General features: G+C 41.6%; 1 protein-coding gene across 1 annotated transcript in view; it reads left to right on the forward strand.

Annotated features, from left to right (window-relative positions):
- Window positions 1-16,778, forward strand: part of ADARB2 (adenosine deaminase RNA specific B2 (inactive)) — a 268,729-nt gene that overhangs the window by 223,005 nt on the left and 28,946 nt on the right. The window lies entirely within an intron of this gene.

Here is a 16,778-nt window from a genome sequence, read left to right on the forward strand (position 1 = left end):
AGGGATTTCCTTTCTTGTCAGGATTCTTGCTCCATGACACTCTCAGCGTTCGACATTGCCAACGAGGCACTGAATTCTAGCACCTCTGGTCAATGATGATTTAAGATTTAATGAGCAGGCCCTCGGAGACTCAAAGAATTAGGAGGGCTGCGGGGGGCAGGGGAGTACACATTATATATCTGACTATTAGAATAGGTAACATTTTTAAGTGAATATATAATAGGATTCAGAACATCAATGCTTCCTTCTGTCATTTTAACTATAGTGTCTAAAAGGAGCTGGTAAAAAGACTCCAATAAGGATGTGCCCGCCTAATAGAACAATCATATGCTCTCCCTGGTACTACTCTCTAGTTAAAGGGGAAAAAAATTCTGATAAAGATCCACATGCATGAGATTATCAATGTTCATTACAGTATTAAACACGGTGAGCAGGAGGTGGGGGATGAACGATCTAAGTGCCCATAAACAGATGAATGGCTTCACACAATGTGGTTCGTACATACAACAGAATATTGCGCGGTCATAAAGAGAAAGTCTGGCATACGCTATAGACTACAGCAGAGGGGGATCTTGAAAACATTATGCTACGTGAAATAAGTCCGACACCAACAGACAGATATTGTGCAATTCCACTTTGATGAACTGTCTACAGTAGGCAAAGGCAAAGGAGAAGTGTGTGTGATTCTGAGAAATCTCTCTGTTTACCAGCTCCTTGCAACATTATAGTTAGAAGGACACCGTGACGTACCGGTGGTAGCAGGCACTGGGAGTAGGAGGCATTATGGACGTCTGCTTAAGGGCGCCGAGTTTCTTGTGGGGCTGATGAACAAACACCCTCTGGAAATCATTGGTGATGGGTGCAGGGCATTGCAAATGCAATTGATGGCACTGAATAAGACGTAAAAATGGTTCAAGTCGCAGAGTTTATGTCATGAGCAAATGTATTTCTAAAAAACTTAAGAAAAAATTTGAATCAGGAAACAGTGGACTTTTCCCAACTTTTCAAAGCCCTCTTGTACACATCAGCCATTTTTTAAAAGAAGTTTTATTGTGGTGATGCAGGGTGAGAGCAAAGAAAGCTGGGGGCAGGCTCAGAGAGTGGCACTGAGGACACAGGATCCCTCTGTTCCTGCACAGGCCCTGCCAGAGCGCAGGTTTTGAAAGCACATTTCTGAAACAGCAAAGTAATACAGCCAGAACTGTGGATACGGCCAGAATTCTCTTAATCTTGCCACTCCACCACATTGCTGTTCTGAGCCTCAGCATCCCTGTGTGAAACGGGGCTGACTACTGCTCCACCACCTAGTCCTGTCCCGCAGCCCGGTGGCAAGGACCAACAGATCAACGTGGATATGAAAACATAGTAGCTGTCGAGCTCTGTAGATGCTCTCGGGTGGAAAATAAAAAGTCAGCCGTAGATCCTGGGAAGATGACACTTGTGTACTCTGATCCTTGGCATGTCATAGTAAGTAATCTTTGAAGGAACTGATGAGAAGGCAAGGGTTGGAACATTTCTTTCTAATAACATCCTGTAAACGTCCTACTGGGGGGCCTTGAAGAAGGCGTTCGAATGGCGAGTTACCTCCCTTTTTTTTTTTTAATGTATAAGCCGAATTTTTCAGCATATTTTTAATGCAGTTTTTTTAAGCATTTTATTAGGGACTCATAAAACTCTTACCACAATCCATATATACATCAACTGGGTAAAGCACATCTGTACATTCTTTGCCCTCATCATTTTCTAAGCATTTGCTCTCCACTTAAGCCCTTTGCATCAAGTCCTCTTTTTTCCCCTCCCTCCTTGCTCCCCACTCCTCATGAGCCCTTGATAATTTATAAATTATTATTTTGTCATATCTTGCCCTGTCCGACATCTCCCTTCACCCCCTTTCCTGTTGTCCGTCCCCCAGGGAGGAGGTCACATGTAGATCCTTGTAATCGGTTCCCTCTCTCCAACCCACTCACCCTCTACCCTCCCAGTATCGCCACTCACACCCCTGGTCCTGAAGGGATCATCCACCCTGGATTCCCTGTGCCTCCAGGTCCTATATGCAACAGTGTACATCCTCTGCTCTAGCCAGACTTGCAAGGGAGAATTCGGATCATGATAGTTGGTGGGGAGGAAACATTTAGGAACTGGAGGAAAGCTGTATTCTTCATCGGTGCTACATCGCACCCTGATTGACTCATCTCCTCCCCTAGACCCCTCTGTGAGGGGATCTCCAGTGGCCAACAAATGGGCTTTGGGTCACTACTCTGCACTTCCCCCTTCATTCACTATGGTAAGATTTTTTTTTATGATGCTTTATACCTGATCCCTTCGACGCCTCATGATCGCACTGGCTGGTGTGCTTCTTCCATGTGGGCTTTGTTGCTTCTGAGGTAAATGGCCACTTGTTTACCTTCAAGCCTTTCAGACCCCAGATGCTATCTCTTTTGATAGACGGGCACCATCAGCTTTCTTCACCACATTTGCTTATGCACCCGTTTGTCCTCAGCGATCATATCATGGAGGTGTACACACAATGATATGATTTTTTGTTCTTTGATGCCTGATAACTGATCCCTTCAGAACCACGTATCACACAGGCTGGTGTGTTCTTCATGTGGGCTTTGTTGCTTCTGAGCTAGATGGCCGCTTGTTTATCTTCAAGCCTTTAAGACCTCAGTCACTATCTCTTTTGATAGCCGGGCACCATCAGCTTTCTTCACCACATTTGCTTGTTTACCCGCTTTGGCTTCAGCGGTTGTGTCAGGAGGGTGAGCATCATAGAATGCCAAGTTAATAGAAGAAACTATTCATGCATGGAGGGAGTACTTGAGTAGAGGCCCAATGTCCTTCCGCCACCTTAATACTAAACCTATAAATATACGCATATAGATCTATTTCCCCATCCTCATATATATATTTACATATGTACATGTCTTTGTCTAGACCTCTATAAATGCCCTTTGCCTCCTAGCTCTTTCCTCTATTTCTCTTGACTTTCCTCCTGTCCCGCTATCATGCTCCGTCCCCACCTGGGTTACAGCTATACCTCTTCGTTACATTACCCTTGTCCCCCCAGAACTGTCAGTCCCGTTGTTTTTCCTCCAGATAGTTCATCCAGCCTATCTTATTTAGACAGACCTGCGGAGATAATAACATGCACAAAAACAAGACAGAGCAAATCCAAGCAACAGTATACAACAAAACGACAAACCATTGACAAAGAACAAAACAAAACACAACAAGAAATAAAAGCTTGTAGTTAGTTCAAGGATCGTTTGTTGGCCTCTAGGAGTGTTTTCCAGTCCAGTCTGTTGGGGCACCATGCCCCTGACCCCAAAGTCCACTTTCAGCATTCCCTGAGGCACTAACCCACCCAAGGGGAGGGTATTGTTTATATCTCCACAGGGAAAGAGGGACCAGACTTCAACCCAGTGCCTCAAGGTGTGAATACCTGCCTTACTCAAGGGGGAGAATTCACTGCAGCCTTTGGCTGCAGAAGTCAGATAGATATTTGAGGAAGTAGGAAAACCACCCTCCGCCTCAGGGACAGGAGGGTCACTACTTCAAGGTATGACACACTGACAGATGAGTGATGGGAATCAAGAACAAGGACTAGCCATTTGACTAAAGTCTACAGATATGCTTATTTAAACCCCCGGAGAGATGCAAACGGGCCTGAAGCTTGCCGTCTCTTCAGCACGCAGCTCCTATGGGCAATTTCATCACTCTTGTTGGATACTGAAAAACCAATCATGAACACTTTGAAGGGAAATCACCAGATTTTTTGCACCTTTTTATAATTAGAGAGTGAAAAATCTTGGGTAAGGTTAGTAATAAAAAGCACAAACTGGCCAATGATATGTATTTGAAACATCCCTCAAGGTCAGTTGCCAATATTGCTGTAGAAGATACAGCTCATGTATTAGGAGGAAGAAGTCCTGCCATTTAGATTTGGCTAAATCAGTGCTGGATTGAAAAGAAGCAGCCAAGCTGAAAAAGACATCCTTATTGACACAGTCAGAGAGTGTGTGCTAATGTTCTCTAAAAATACACTGGAAACACTCCTCCCAGACCAGTCTAAACCGATGGGCAAAACTCCAGGAAGAGAAGGTGTCATCCTGGCTATTTGACGCCTAAAATCCTCAGTCAAGGATGCCCCATTGGCTGAGAACCTCTAGCCCAAAGGAGCTTGCCTGTTGGTTTCCCTAAGTGTATTCAATGAAGGGATAAAACAGTGGTGATTAAAATTAATGGAAAGAAACCTTGGTCTGAATATTCATATATTTTTAGAAAAATGCAAAGTGAAAGATTGATTTTAAAAACTTGCTTTGTGATGCTGAGGATATCTACTTATTAGAGTGTTCAACTTCAAGGCTAAGTTTTTGTTTTTCTTGATTGAGAAATAAATGCATGACTAAGGGGAGGAATTATATAGGATTGATAAAAGCTTGTTTATGTCATGACATTTTTAGCAGATTTTTTTAAATTTTTGCAATGTTGGATATCCTTCGTTCGCAACTGCAGAGAAATCTATGATTTTTTTTAAGGCCTGTGGCAAGATCTTGGCAATGAAAATAAAATTTGAGAGATGGACTAAGAGAAATGATTTTTAGAACTAGGACTTGTTTAAGACCCTTGGTCTGTGTCCGTGAGATGAAAATCACAGTGTTAGTAATAAAATAGGAGTATCTGTCACCTCTCATCACAGAGCACATTTGCCTGAAGTAGGAAAAATGAATGTGATGGATCAGAAGCACTTTCAGACTTCCATGTTTCGTGAAAACTCAATTCATACAATAAAAGGTTTCTACGTATTAAATTTTCTACCAACAATAATCTGTACATTTTGCTTGGTACCACCTATTTTTTCGATACTCTAGATAGCTCTCTAGAGAAGGCAAGTTGATAGGATGGGCACAGACCTCTGTTGCCTTCTGTACCTACATGTTTGTGAGAGCCTCTATTCCTAAAATACTGGTACACTGACCTTGAGATTCTGATATGGAGTGTCAGGTCTCTTTAATTCAGGAGAGATGTTTCAGATTGATTATCATTAACACGGTCTTGCAAAATAAACCAGTGAGGTAGTGGCAAATATTTTCATTCATTCAAGTGGTAAATAACTTGCCATATTATTGTCATATTTTGAACAAAGAGAGGAGCAATCTACATATTTTCCATAAATCTCTAGGGTAAGATGTGTAAACTTAGAAACAAATTTAATGGGCTGCTTTGGCTTATAATTATTAGCAGCAGGAATTCATTCTCTTGTGCCCTTGGGAGAATTTTTGGTAAGGAAAATCTATAAATCTTTCTAGAATAGTCAAAAAAAGATTTTAATATCATTTGAGGAACTCAAAGCCGTTATAGTCAGCAAAGAATGGTTTCAATAAGAGACATTTCCAAAGATTAGCTCATATTTCCCTAAACGAATTAGATAGTACATTCAATAATTCTAAATTATAGGAAGACTCTTGTTTTGGTCTTCCAGAGAATTCTTTTTTTAAACTTTTGAATATTTCATAATCTTCATTTCATTGTCATCACGATTTTCAGGAGCAACACCGCAAAGGAAATTCAGTACCAGGTTCCATTGCTGTTGTCATTGTTGAATGCCATCAAGTTGATGTCAACTCAAAATGACCCCAGGTGGCAGAGTAGAACGGACCCATAGGATTTTCTTACCTGGAACCTTTACCAAGGACAAGCATCGGGTCTTTTCTTCCCCTGAGCAGCTGGACAGATTCACCAACCTTTTGATTAGCAGTTGAGCCGCTTAATGGTTATATCATGTGGGTTCTTTGTTAATTACATTGTACCTGGTAATTTTACCAATTACTTTTTTAAAAATCATTTTATTGCGGGCTTGTACAATTCTTATCACAATCCATACATACATCCATTGTATCAAGAACATATGTACAGTTGTTGCCATCATCATTCTCAAAATATTTGCCTTCTACTTGAGCCCTTAATATCTGCTGCTCATTTTCCCCCTCTCTCCCCACTCCCCCTACCTCATGAACCCTTCATCATTCATAAATTATTATTATTTTGTCATATATTACATTGTTTGACGTCTCCCCCTGCCTTCTTCTCTGCTGTCTCTCCGCCAGGGAGGAGGCTATACGTAGATTCTTGTAGTCAGTTCCCCCTTTCTACCCCACATTGTCTCCACCCTCCAGGCATCGCCACTCTAGCCACTGGTCCTGGAGGAGTCATCTGTCCTGGATTCTCTGTGTTTCCAGTTGCTATCTGTACCTATGTACATCCTCTGGTCTAGCCAGATTTGTCAGGTAGAATTGGGATCATGATAGTGGGGGGGGAGGAAGTATTTAAGAACTAGAGGAGAGTTATATGTTTAATCGTTGCTACCCTGCACCCTGCCTGGTTCATCTCCTCCCCACAACCCTTCAGTAAGGGGTGTACGGTTGGCTACCATTGGGCTTTGAGTCTCCACTCTGCACTCACCCACCTTTGCAATGATATGATTTTTTGTTCCTTGATGCTTGATACCTGATCCCTTCGACAGCTCGTGGTCACACAGGCTAGTGTGTTTCTTCCATGTGGGCTTTGTTGCTTCTGAGCTAGATAGCCACTTGTTTATCTTCGAGCCTTTAAGACCCCAGACGCTATATCTTTTGATAGCTGGACACCATCAGCTTTCTTCGCCACATTTGCTTATGCACACGTTTGTCTTCATTGATCGTATCAGGGATGTGGGTACCCACTGATATGGTTTTTAGCTCTTTGATGTCTGATAACTGGTCCCTTCTGCACCTTGTGGTCAGATAGACTAGTTTGCTTCTTCCATGTGGGCTTTGATGCTTCTCAGCTAGATGGCCACTTGTTTATCTTCAAGCTTTTTTAAAACCCCAGACACTATATCTTTTGATAGCTGGACACCGTTAGCTTTCTTCACCACATTTGCTTATGCACACGTTTGTCTTCAGTGGTTGTGTCAGGAAAGTGGGCACCCACTGATAGGGTTTTTAGCTCTTTAATGTCTGATAACTGGTCCCTTCTACACCTCGTGGTCAGCCAAGCTGGGGTGCTTCTTCCATGTGGGCTTTGATGCTTCTGAGCTAGATGGCCGCTTATTTATCTTTAAGCCTTTAAGATCCCAGACACTATATCTTTTGATAGCCGGGCACTGTCAGCTTTCTTCACCACATTTGCTTATGTACACATTTTTCTTCAGCAATCGTGTCGGGAAGGTGTGCATCCTGGAATGACAATTTATTAGAACAAAGTGTTCTTGCATTGAGTAAGTGCTTGAGTGGAGGTCCAATGTCCATCTGCTGCCTTAATACTAAACCTCTAAATATATGCACATAGATCTGTTTCCCCACACTCATATAAATATATTTACATATGTACATTCCAGTCTTTGGACCACTATAAATACCCTTTGTCACCTAGTTATTTCCTCTATTTCCTTTTACTTTCCTCTTGTCCCACTATCATGCTCAGCCTTCATTTGGGTTTCAGTAATTTCTCTCGGTTACCTTGCCCTTGGTGAATCCCTACCAGGCCACTCACACCCTCCTTGCTACTGATTTTGGATCACTTATTGCTCCCTTGTCCCTGGGTTGGTCAGCACCACCTCCTTGCCCCCTCCCCTCCCTCTCCAGTGTCCCCCAGGAATCATTGGTCCCGTTGTTTTCTCCTCCAGACTATTCATCCAGTCTATCTTATCTAGATAGATCTGTAGAGATAATAATATGCACCAAAAATCAAGTCGTTGCAAGATAGACAATGAGTGAGAACACAGCTATGACAGTAAAAAAGGAAATTAATTGCCCATAGAAGAATAAATTAAAAGAAAAACATTTTAAAAAGAAAGAAAAACCTGTAGATTGAATTTTTTTTATCTCTAGGCGTGTCCTTCAGTCAGGTCCAATGGGGTACCATGCTTTGGCCCCAGAGTCTGTCCTTTGTACTCCCTTGGGCATTCCCTGCTCTGCTCCCACGGTTGCTGTGTCGCATGCTAAGTGGTTTGCCTCAGTGTCACAGGGTCAGTATGGGCCAGTCCCGGCCCTGAGTCTCCAGTGTTGACCCCCTTCGGTCTCTGGGCCAACAAGGGACAATATGTCTCCTAGTGGGATCAGCCATATTGTCCACTCTGTCCATTGGCTGTTCAGAGAGGGGATATAGTCCTCCAGACTTGATGAGTCAGATGTTCTCCACTCTCTCTTCCTCTCCCTTCTTTGCTCCCATTTGCTCTGATCCAACATGCCCCTCTCCCCTAGCTGCAGCTTCAGTGCCGTCCTCTCAAGTAAATTCTTCTGGGGTGAGGGGCAGTTGTCCACATAGCTGGTATGGGGGCCGAGCCCTCAGGCCCCTCCACTGGCTCCCACTACTTTTCGGCACACTGCAGTCGTCTGGCACTTGCATTATATCTGGTCCCTCTTTCCCTGTGGAGACACAAACAATACCCTCCCTTGGATGGATCAGTGCCCTAGTCCCCCATTACACATCGTTTTGTTTTTTTTCCCTTTCCCTTTTCCTCCCTCAACCCCCATTTTAGTTGGCTACCGTATGTACCCCTGGATTTGGTCTGGCCCCTGCCATACTACCTGGACCTCACCCCTGGAGTGTTTGTATACAGTAGCTTTTTCCCTGTGCCCCTTTTGCACTTACCTTTCTGTTCTCTCATATATATATAAACTTCCTTCAGCAGACTCATGTTGTACTTGTCCTTTTGTGCTTGCCTTACTTCACTTAGCATCATTTCCTCCAGTTCTTCCCTTGCGGCGATATGTTTCATGTGTTCATCACTGCTTTTTAACAATGCGTAGTACTCCATTGTATGTATGTACCACAGTTTTTAATCCATTCATCTGTTGATGGAAAGTTGGGTTGTTTCCAACTCCTTGCAGTTGTGAACTATGCCGCAATGAACATTGGAGCACAGATGTCTGGCTGTGGTTTGTTTCTTGCCTTTTCTGGGTATATGCCCAGTAGGGGGATTGCTGGGTTGTATGGTAGGTCAATTTCCATTTGTTTGAGAAGTCGATTTCTATAGTGGCTGTACATACCTACAGGTCCACCAGCAGTGGATGAGAGTTCCTGTCTCACCACAACTCCTCTAACACTTGTTGCTTTCTGATTTTTTGAATCAGGCTATCTGTGAGGGTGTTAGGTAATATCTCATAGTTGTTTTGATTTGCATTTCTCTTATGGCTAATGAACGGGAACATTTTCTCATATGTTTATGGGCCATTCGGATTTCTGCCCCTGTGAAACTGCTGTTCAGGTCCTTTGCCCGCCTCCTCAGTGGAAAATTAGTTTTTCTCTTATTGAAAGCTTACAAAGTATTGTAGACTTTAATAATAAGGCCTTTGTCTGATGTGTCATTGCTAAAGATGTTTTCCCAGTCTCTGGACTCTCTTATTGCTGTCTTGGTGAATTCTTTCGATATACACAGGTGTCTTATCTTCAGAATATCCCACTTGTCTATTTGTGTCTCCTCTGTATTTGTATCCTTCCCTATTTCTGGTAGCCTATGTAATCCCTGTGCCAACGTTCTCAGATTTGTCCCAATTTCCTCATTGATGGACCTAATTGTTTGGGGTTTTGTCTCAAGGTCTGTGATCCACCTTGAGTTTATTCTTGTGCACGGAGTCAGGTAAGGTCTTGTTTCATTTTTCTGCAGGTAGATATCCATTTTTTCCTGCACCATTTAATAAAGATAGCATTCGCTTCCCATTTAATATTTTTGGGCCCTTATCAAAGATCAGTTGCCTGTATGCTGATGTTTTTATTTCTGGGCCTTCAGCTCTTTCCATTGGCCTGAATATCTGTCATTATGCCAGTACCACACTGTTTTGACTACTGTGGCCATATAGTACGTGCTGAAATCAGGTAGAGCAAGCCCTCCCACTTTGTCCTTCTTCTTAGGAGTTCTCTGCTAATTCTGGGCTTCTTCCCTCTCCATATGAAGTTAGTAATCTGTTTTTCCAATTATTTGAAGAAGGATGGTGGTATTTGTATCAGGATAGCATTGAAATTATATAGTGCCTTGGGCAGAACTGACATCTTTACTATATTCAGTCTGCCAATCCACGAACATGGGATATTCTTCCATTTGTTGAGGTCTCTCTTGATTTCTTGAAATAGTGTTTTATAATTTTCCTCATACAAATATTTCATTTTTTTAGTCAGGTATATCCCTAGGTATTTCAATTTGTGCTTGGCTATTGTAAAGGGTACTACCTTTTTAATAGTCTCTTCTGTGATCTTGTCTGATGTGTAGAGCAGTCCAATAGACTTCTGTTTGTTGATTTTGTATCCTGCCACTCTGCCATATTCCTCTATTGCTTCCAACACTCCGCTTGTGGAGTTTAAGAGATCTTCAATATAAAGAATCATATCATCTGCGAATAATGATAATTTTGCCTCTTCCTTCCCCAGTTGAATACCTTTAATATCTTTCCTTTGTCTTATGTTGTTAGCTAGGACCTCCAGTGCGATGTTAAATAGGAGTGAGGACAAGGAACATCCTTGTCTGGTCCCCTTTTTCAGTGGAATGGTTTTCATCTTTTCTCCATTAACTATCACATCTGCTGTTGGTTTTTGTATATGGCTTGTATAATATTGAAGAATTTTCCTTCTATTCCTATCTTCTTAAGTGTCTTAAACAGGAGTGCGTGTTGGATGTTGTCAAATTCTTTTTCTGCATCTATTGATATTATCATGTGGTTCTTGTCATTTTCCTGCCAATGCGGGGAATAATGCTGATGGTCTTTCGTATGTTGAACCATCCCTGCATCCCTGGTATGAATCCAACTTGGTCGTGGTGAATTGTTTTTTTAATATGCTTTTGTATTCTATTGGCCAGTATTTTGTTAAGGATTTTTGCATCGATGTTCATTAGGGATATTGGTCTCTAGTTCTCGAATCTTGTGGCATCTTTTCCCTCTTTAGGTATCAAAGTTATACTAGCTTCATAGAAAGAGTTTGGGAGTTTTCCGTCCTTTTCTATGTTCTGGAAGAGTTTGTATAGGATTGGTGTCAGTTCTTCCCTGAATGCTTGGTAGAATTTATCTGTGAAGCCATCTGGCCCAGGGGATTTTTTTGTTGGTAATTCCTTGATTCCCTTGTCTATTTCTTCCTTTGCTATCTGTCTGTTGAGGTTGTTGACATCCATCTGGGATAGTCTAGTGAGGGATTGTGTTTCCAAATATTTGTCCATGTCTTCCAAATTGTTGAATTCATTAGAATATAGACCTTCAAAGTACTGTGTAATGATCCTTTTGATTTCATTAGGGTCTGTTGTAATGTCCCGTTTCATCTCTCATCCTTGCAAATGTCGTTTGTTCCTTCCTTTCTTTGGTTAGGTTTGTTAGAGGTCTATCAATTCTGTTAATTCTTTCAAAGAACCAACTTTTAGCAGCATTAATTTTTTCCATAGTTTTCTTACCAATTACTTTAAGGAGCATGTTTCAGTGCAGCTTACTTACACAAATATGACAGGTTTGTTGGCCCAATCCATGCTGTCGTTTAATGAATCCACAAATAAAATACCTAAAGCAAATCATATACAAATCAGGAAAGGTGGATGTTTCCGGGCTGTCTCCTCTCACCATACTTGTTCAGTCTGTATGCTGAGCAAAGCATCAGAGAAGCAGGGTTATATGAGGAAGAATGTGGCATCAAGATTGGAGGAAGGCTTATTAACAACCTTCCACATGCAGATGGCAAACCTTGCTTGCTGAAAGTGAGGAGGACTTGGAGCACTTGCTGATGAAGGTTGCAGCCTTCCGTTTAGACTACAACCAGTGGAAAGAAGACCAGCATCTCACAACTAAACCAACAGGTAACACCAGGGTCAATTGAGAAAAGGTGGATATTTTCAAGGATTTCATTCTGCTTGGATACACAAGCAGTAGTCAAGAGATCAAAAGACATACTGCATTAGGTAAACCTGCTGCACAAGACCTCTTTCGAGTATTGGAAAGCAAGGATGTTCCTTTAAGGACTAAGGTTCGCCTAGCCCAAGCCATTGTATTTTCCATTGCCTCATACGCATGGGAAAGTTGGACACTGAATCAAGGAAGACCAAAAAAGAATCAGTGCCGTTGAATCATGGTGCTGGAGAAACATACTGAAAGTACCACGGACTACTAAAGGGACAAGCCAATCTGTCTTGGAAGACATAAGGCCACAGTGCTCCTTAGAGGCAAGAATGGTAAGACTTTGTCTTACAAACTTCAGCCGTATTGTCAGGAGAGACCAGTACTGGAAGAGGAACACTATGGTTAGCAAAGGGGAGGGGCAACAAAAAAGAGGACTTCCCTCAAGGAGATGGGTTGACATACTGGTTGCAACAATGGACTCAAGCACAGGAACAATTGTGAGGATGGTGCAGGACCGGCTGTGTTATGGGTTAGAACAACAACAATAAACAAACACATACCTATTGCATACATAGGCTGTGTCCGGCATATAAGCCTGGAATGGACCGTAGAGCAAAATGCCAGGCTCTCAGATAATGGTGCCCCAGGAGGGCGTTAGACAAAAAGTCCACAAAATGCAGTAAAGACTTTGGAGGAAAATGAAGCAAAACAGAAGATATAGGACAACCCTCAGCTTCAGACAGAAAGATCAGGAAATATCTTACTGACTTTTGAGCAAAGTCCTGAAAGCATGAGTCATGTGAAAAAGAAAAGAGACAAAGAAGCAGTGTGGCAGCTATCGTGCAGCAAAGACTTTTTGAGCGCATTTTGAGACAAGACGCAGGATTACAATTACTTAGGTGAAACAAGTAGATAGGCAGGACAGAAAAGGACCTCTCCCCAATACGTGGATTTTGTATAGCCGTAATGTAAAAGTCCTCTGGCCCATTCTGTTATTTCATTATGTCAAGCCCTCTTCCAATTGATCTTTACCAGTCGGGGCTGTTGGGTAGCTCCTTGCCGTCTTTGACTGAACATCCTGTCGCCCTGGCAAAAGTCCAGGATTCCCTGTCACCGCTTTAGCCAAAGGCAGAGACTGGAGTCAGTCAAGAAGTTCTCCATTTACTCAGAAGCACGGGGAAGAAGAAAACAGTGGGGTTTGATGTCTCTACGTGACCAACAAAAACAACAGAAGTTTTACAATGATCACAGGGGAAAAATGATGCCCTAAACAATGTGACAAGAAGCAGCTTTTGCAATGATTACCTGCGAATATATGTTATCGACAGGAAATAGAGCTATCTGATTATCGACAGGAAATAATGACCTATACCTGCATTTCTCCAGGGATTACCAGAATGTCCCTGAAACAGCGTTCGCCACTGCTTATCTAGTCGGGCGTTGCTTCGTACCTAATGGCGTGCTTCCCACCTTCCTCAATTAGAACATCTCTACTAAATTCTAAAGGAATTTTTACTGCAAAGGAGGAAGGTGTTACATTTTGGCATTTCTAATAATAACAAATTATGTTAAATTTCGAGTATTTTGATGAACAGCAGGTGACCTTTTACTACCCTCTATGAATCCTTCTTATGAAAGTGCCTTACCTAAAATAATATTAACAATGTTGACAAATTGGAAGGTTCTATAAGTCTGGAGAATTTCAATTACAATGATGCTACAGCTCTTAAAATGAACATAGTTCAGGCATTAAGGAAAAACTAGTCAATAGATTCATAAACATGTTTTCTCAAAGGCATGGTTGGACTAATAAAATAGTAAAGAATTACCAGCTGAGGATTTGAGAAAGGACAGAGGCCCAAGAAGGTAAAATTGGCCTTCAGGTCGATTTTCCCCTGCAATGCTCTTCTGCTTCCGCTTAGGGCTAAGAAACAGACTCTAGGACTTTATTGCATTGAAAACACCAAAAGGCTGCCCTCTAGGATTCAGCGTGACCCGGAAGTAAATGAACACCTCTGAAGAGTTTGCAGTAGAGATTTGAATCTTCTCCATCCCTAATTTTAGATTAAGATGATTGATCCTACTGGGAAATTAGATTATGATAATCTTACAAAATGCAAATGAGAAATCTGGTACACAATAAGAAATAAATAGGCACTGGAGGGAGAGGGCGAGAGGAAAAAAAAACAGACAAAACAATGGAAACAGACTCACAACTCCAGAGGTTGACATTATCAAACACAGAGTTTGAAATACTATGCTCAAAACTAAGATGGAAAACTTAGGAGGGGAGAGATGAAAATTATGAAACAAAATAATGAAGTGAGAATTTTATAAATAAAAATTTTTAATTGAAAAATGGTAGATTTAATAGGAAATTAAACAGCTGAATAGAGAATGAAAAATTGGGACATCGTTCTGAAGAAACCATGCAGAAAGCAATACACAGATAGGAAGTGGAGGAGCATGGACAAAAGAAAGATAAGAGACAGTGATAAAGTCTAGCATACTCCAAAGACCCAGAACAAAAAATCATATCAATGTGGATGAGAGGGAGTGTGGACTGGAGACCCAAACCCATTTGTGAACAATTGGACATCCCCTTACACAGAGGTCACAAGGAAGAGACGAGCCAGTCAGGGTGCAGTATAGTACCGATGAAACACACAGCTTTCCTCTAGTTCTTTAATGCTTCCTCCCCCCTCCCATTATCATGACCCCAATTCTACCTTACAAATCTGGCGAGACCAGAGCATGTACACTTGGAATCCAGGACAGATAAATCCCTTGGAACCAATAATGAGAGTAGGATACCAGGAGGGTGGGGGGAAGAAAGGAGGAACCAATCACAATGATCTACGTATAATCATAATGATCTACATCTACACAATAATCCCTGGGGGACAGACAATGGAAAAGTGGGTGAAGGGAGACATAAGTCTGTGTAAGACATGACAAAATAATAACAACATATAAATTATCAAGGATTTATGAGAGAGGGAGGGTGAGGTTGGGAGGGGGGAAATGAGGCGCTGATACCAAGGGCTCAAGTAGAAAGAAAATGTTTTGAAAATGATGGCAACATATGTTCAAATGTGCTTGACACAATGGATGGGTGGATGGATTCATTGTGATAGGAGCTGTACATGCCCCAATAAAATGATTTTTTAAGTCTAGCATACTAGCAGTAAGAGTTCCACAAGAAAGAGATGACAACCAAGAAATTTTCAAAACTGATTTAAAACATCAGACTAAGACGAAACTCTGATAATAGTTACTTTTAGAAGAATTATTACCAGACTAGTCCCAAAGAGTTGGAGCTAAAAGATGTCCCCAAAGTTCAACATGTCCAAGATGTATACCACTTCCTCCCACCCCACCCCAACCCCATCCCCAGTTCCCCTTAGTACATTCTCTCAGGACCCTGAGTTCTACAATTCTCTGCAGAATTTATAAAACATCAAGGAAATAACTAACTCCCAAATCCGAGGCTCAGACATCTGTCTGGGGCTTGTCCTCATTTACAAGGCTGTAGATGCTGGTGAAACTAGGTCGGGTGAAGACCAAGTGCCAAAGGTCAGGCAGAGGCAGCTGGAATACAGAGCCAGAAGCCACGTATGTGTGAAAACCAAAACTGGCCTCCTTCTATCAAGGCCGAGTCTGGGAAAAGGAGGTCACCCAAAAGAGAAGGCTTGGATGGAGATGTGCTTTTGTCTTTCAGTAGATCATGTCCCCAAGGAAAACTTAATTCTTTCTTGTAGTCGGGTAGAGACTGAGGATACATTTCACCTTAATCCTGTAACTGAAAGTTCTCTCCAAAATCAGATTATAACCATAGGCATCTGTAACTCGCTAAACTCAATGCCATAGAGTGGATTACAGCGCATAGCAGCCCTATGGGACAGGCTAGAACTCTCCCTATGGGATTCTGAGGCTGTAACTCTTATGAGATTACAAGATCTCACCTTTCTTCCAGGGAGCTGCTGGTGGTTTCAGTTAGAAGTTCAACTCATAACCCACCACACCACCAAGATCCTGCCATAGGGTTAGGGGCTAGCATTGGCAGTACGTCGCAAAAGGGACCAGGACTAGAATGGGCCATGTTGAGTAACTGAGTACATGCATGTCACAAACTTACCCAAGAATAATAGAAGTAATGAAATGGAATCTTTAAATATTTATAGAAAATTAATCTCAGCTTTAAGACTTATACCCAGCAAAAACAATCCTTCAAAATGAGACATTTCAGACTTTCAAAAAAATGGAGAAAATTAACTTTGGCAGACTCTCACTAAAGGAGACATTAAGTATATCTCTGACCATAAATATATATATCCCAAATGAATAATGCATAATAAAATATCCATATTTTTATTTATTTGAAAGCTGACTTATTACCGGTTTTAAAACTACAGCTATTGTTATCTAGTCAAAACCGACTCATGTGATCCTATGTTGGTAGAAAAATTCCATTATGTTCTAATTCCATTTTTCCCATAAACATTTTTAAATCTGTACCATTGTTAGATGCCATTGAGTCAGTTCTGACACATAGCAACCCTACGTGCTATAGAACAAAATACTATCCAACCTTACACCATCCTTAAAATTGTTCTGATGTTTGAGCCAATTGATGAAACCACTGTGTCAATCCATCTTGTCGAAGGGCTTCCTCTTGGTCACTGTCCCTCTACTTTACCAACCATGATGTCCTTCACCAGGGACTGGTCTCACCTAATAACATGTCCAAAGTATGTGAGACCAAGTCTCACCCTCTTCATCTCTAAGAAGCACTCTAGCTGTACTTTCTTTATTTAAATCATTTCATTGGGCGCTCTTCAGCTCTTACAACATTCCATACATCAGTTGTATCAAGTATCTTTGTACATGTGTCGCCATCATCATTTTCATCATTTACTTTCT

This window comes from Tenrec ecaudatus, chromosome 5 (genome assembly GCF_050624435.1).
Source record: "Tenrec ecaudatus isolate mTenEca1 chromosome 5, mTenEca1.hap1, whole genome shotgun sequence".
In the NCBI taxonomy this organism is placed as follows: Eukaryota; Metazoa; Chordata; class Mammalia; order Afrosoricida; family Tenrecidae; genus Tenrec; species Tenrec ecaudatus.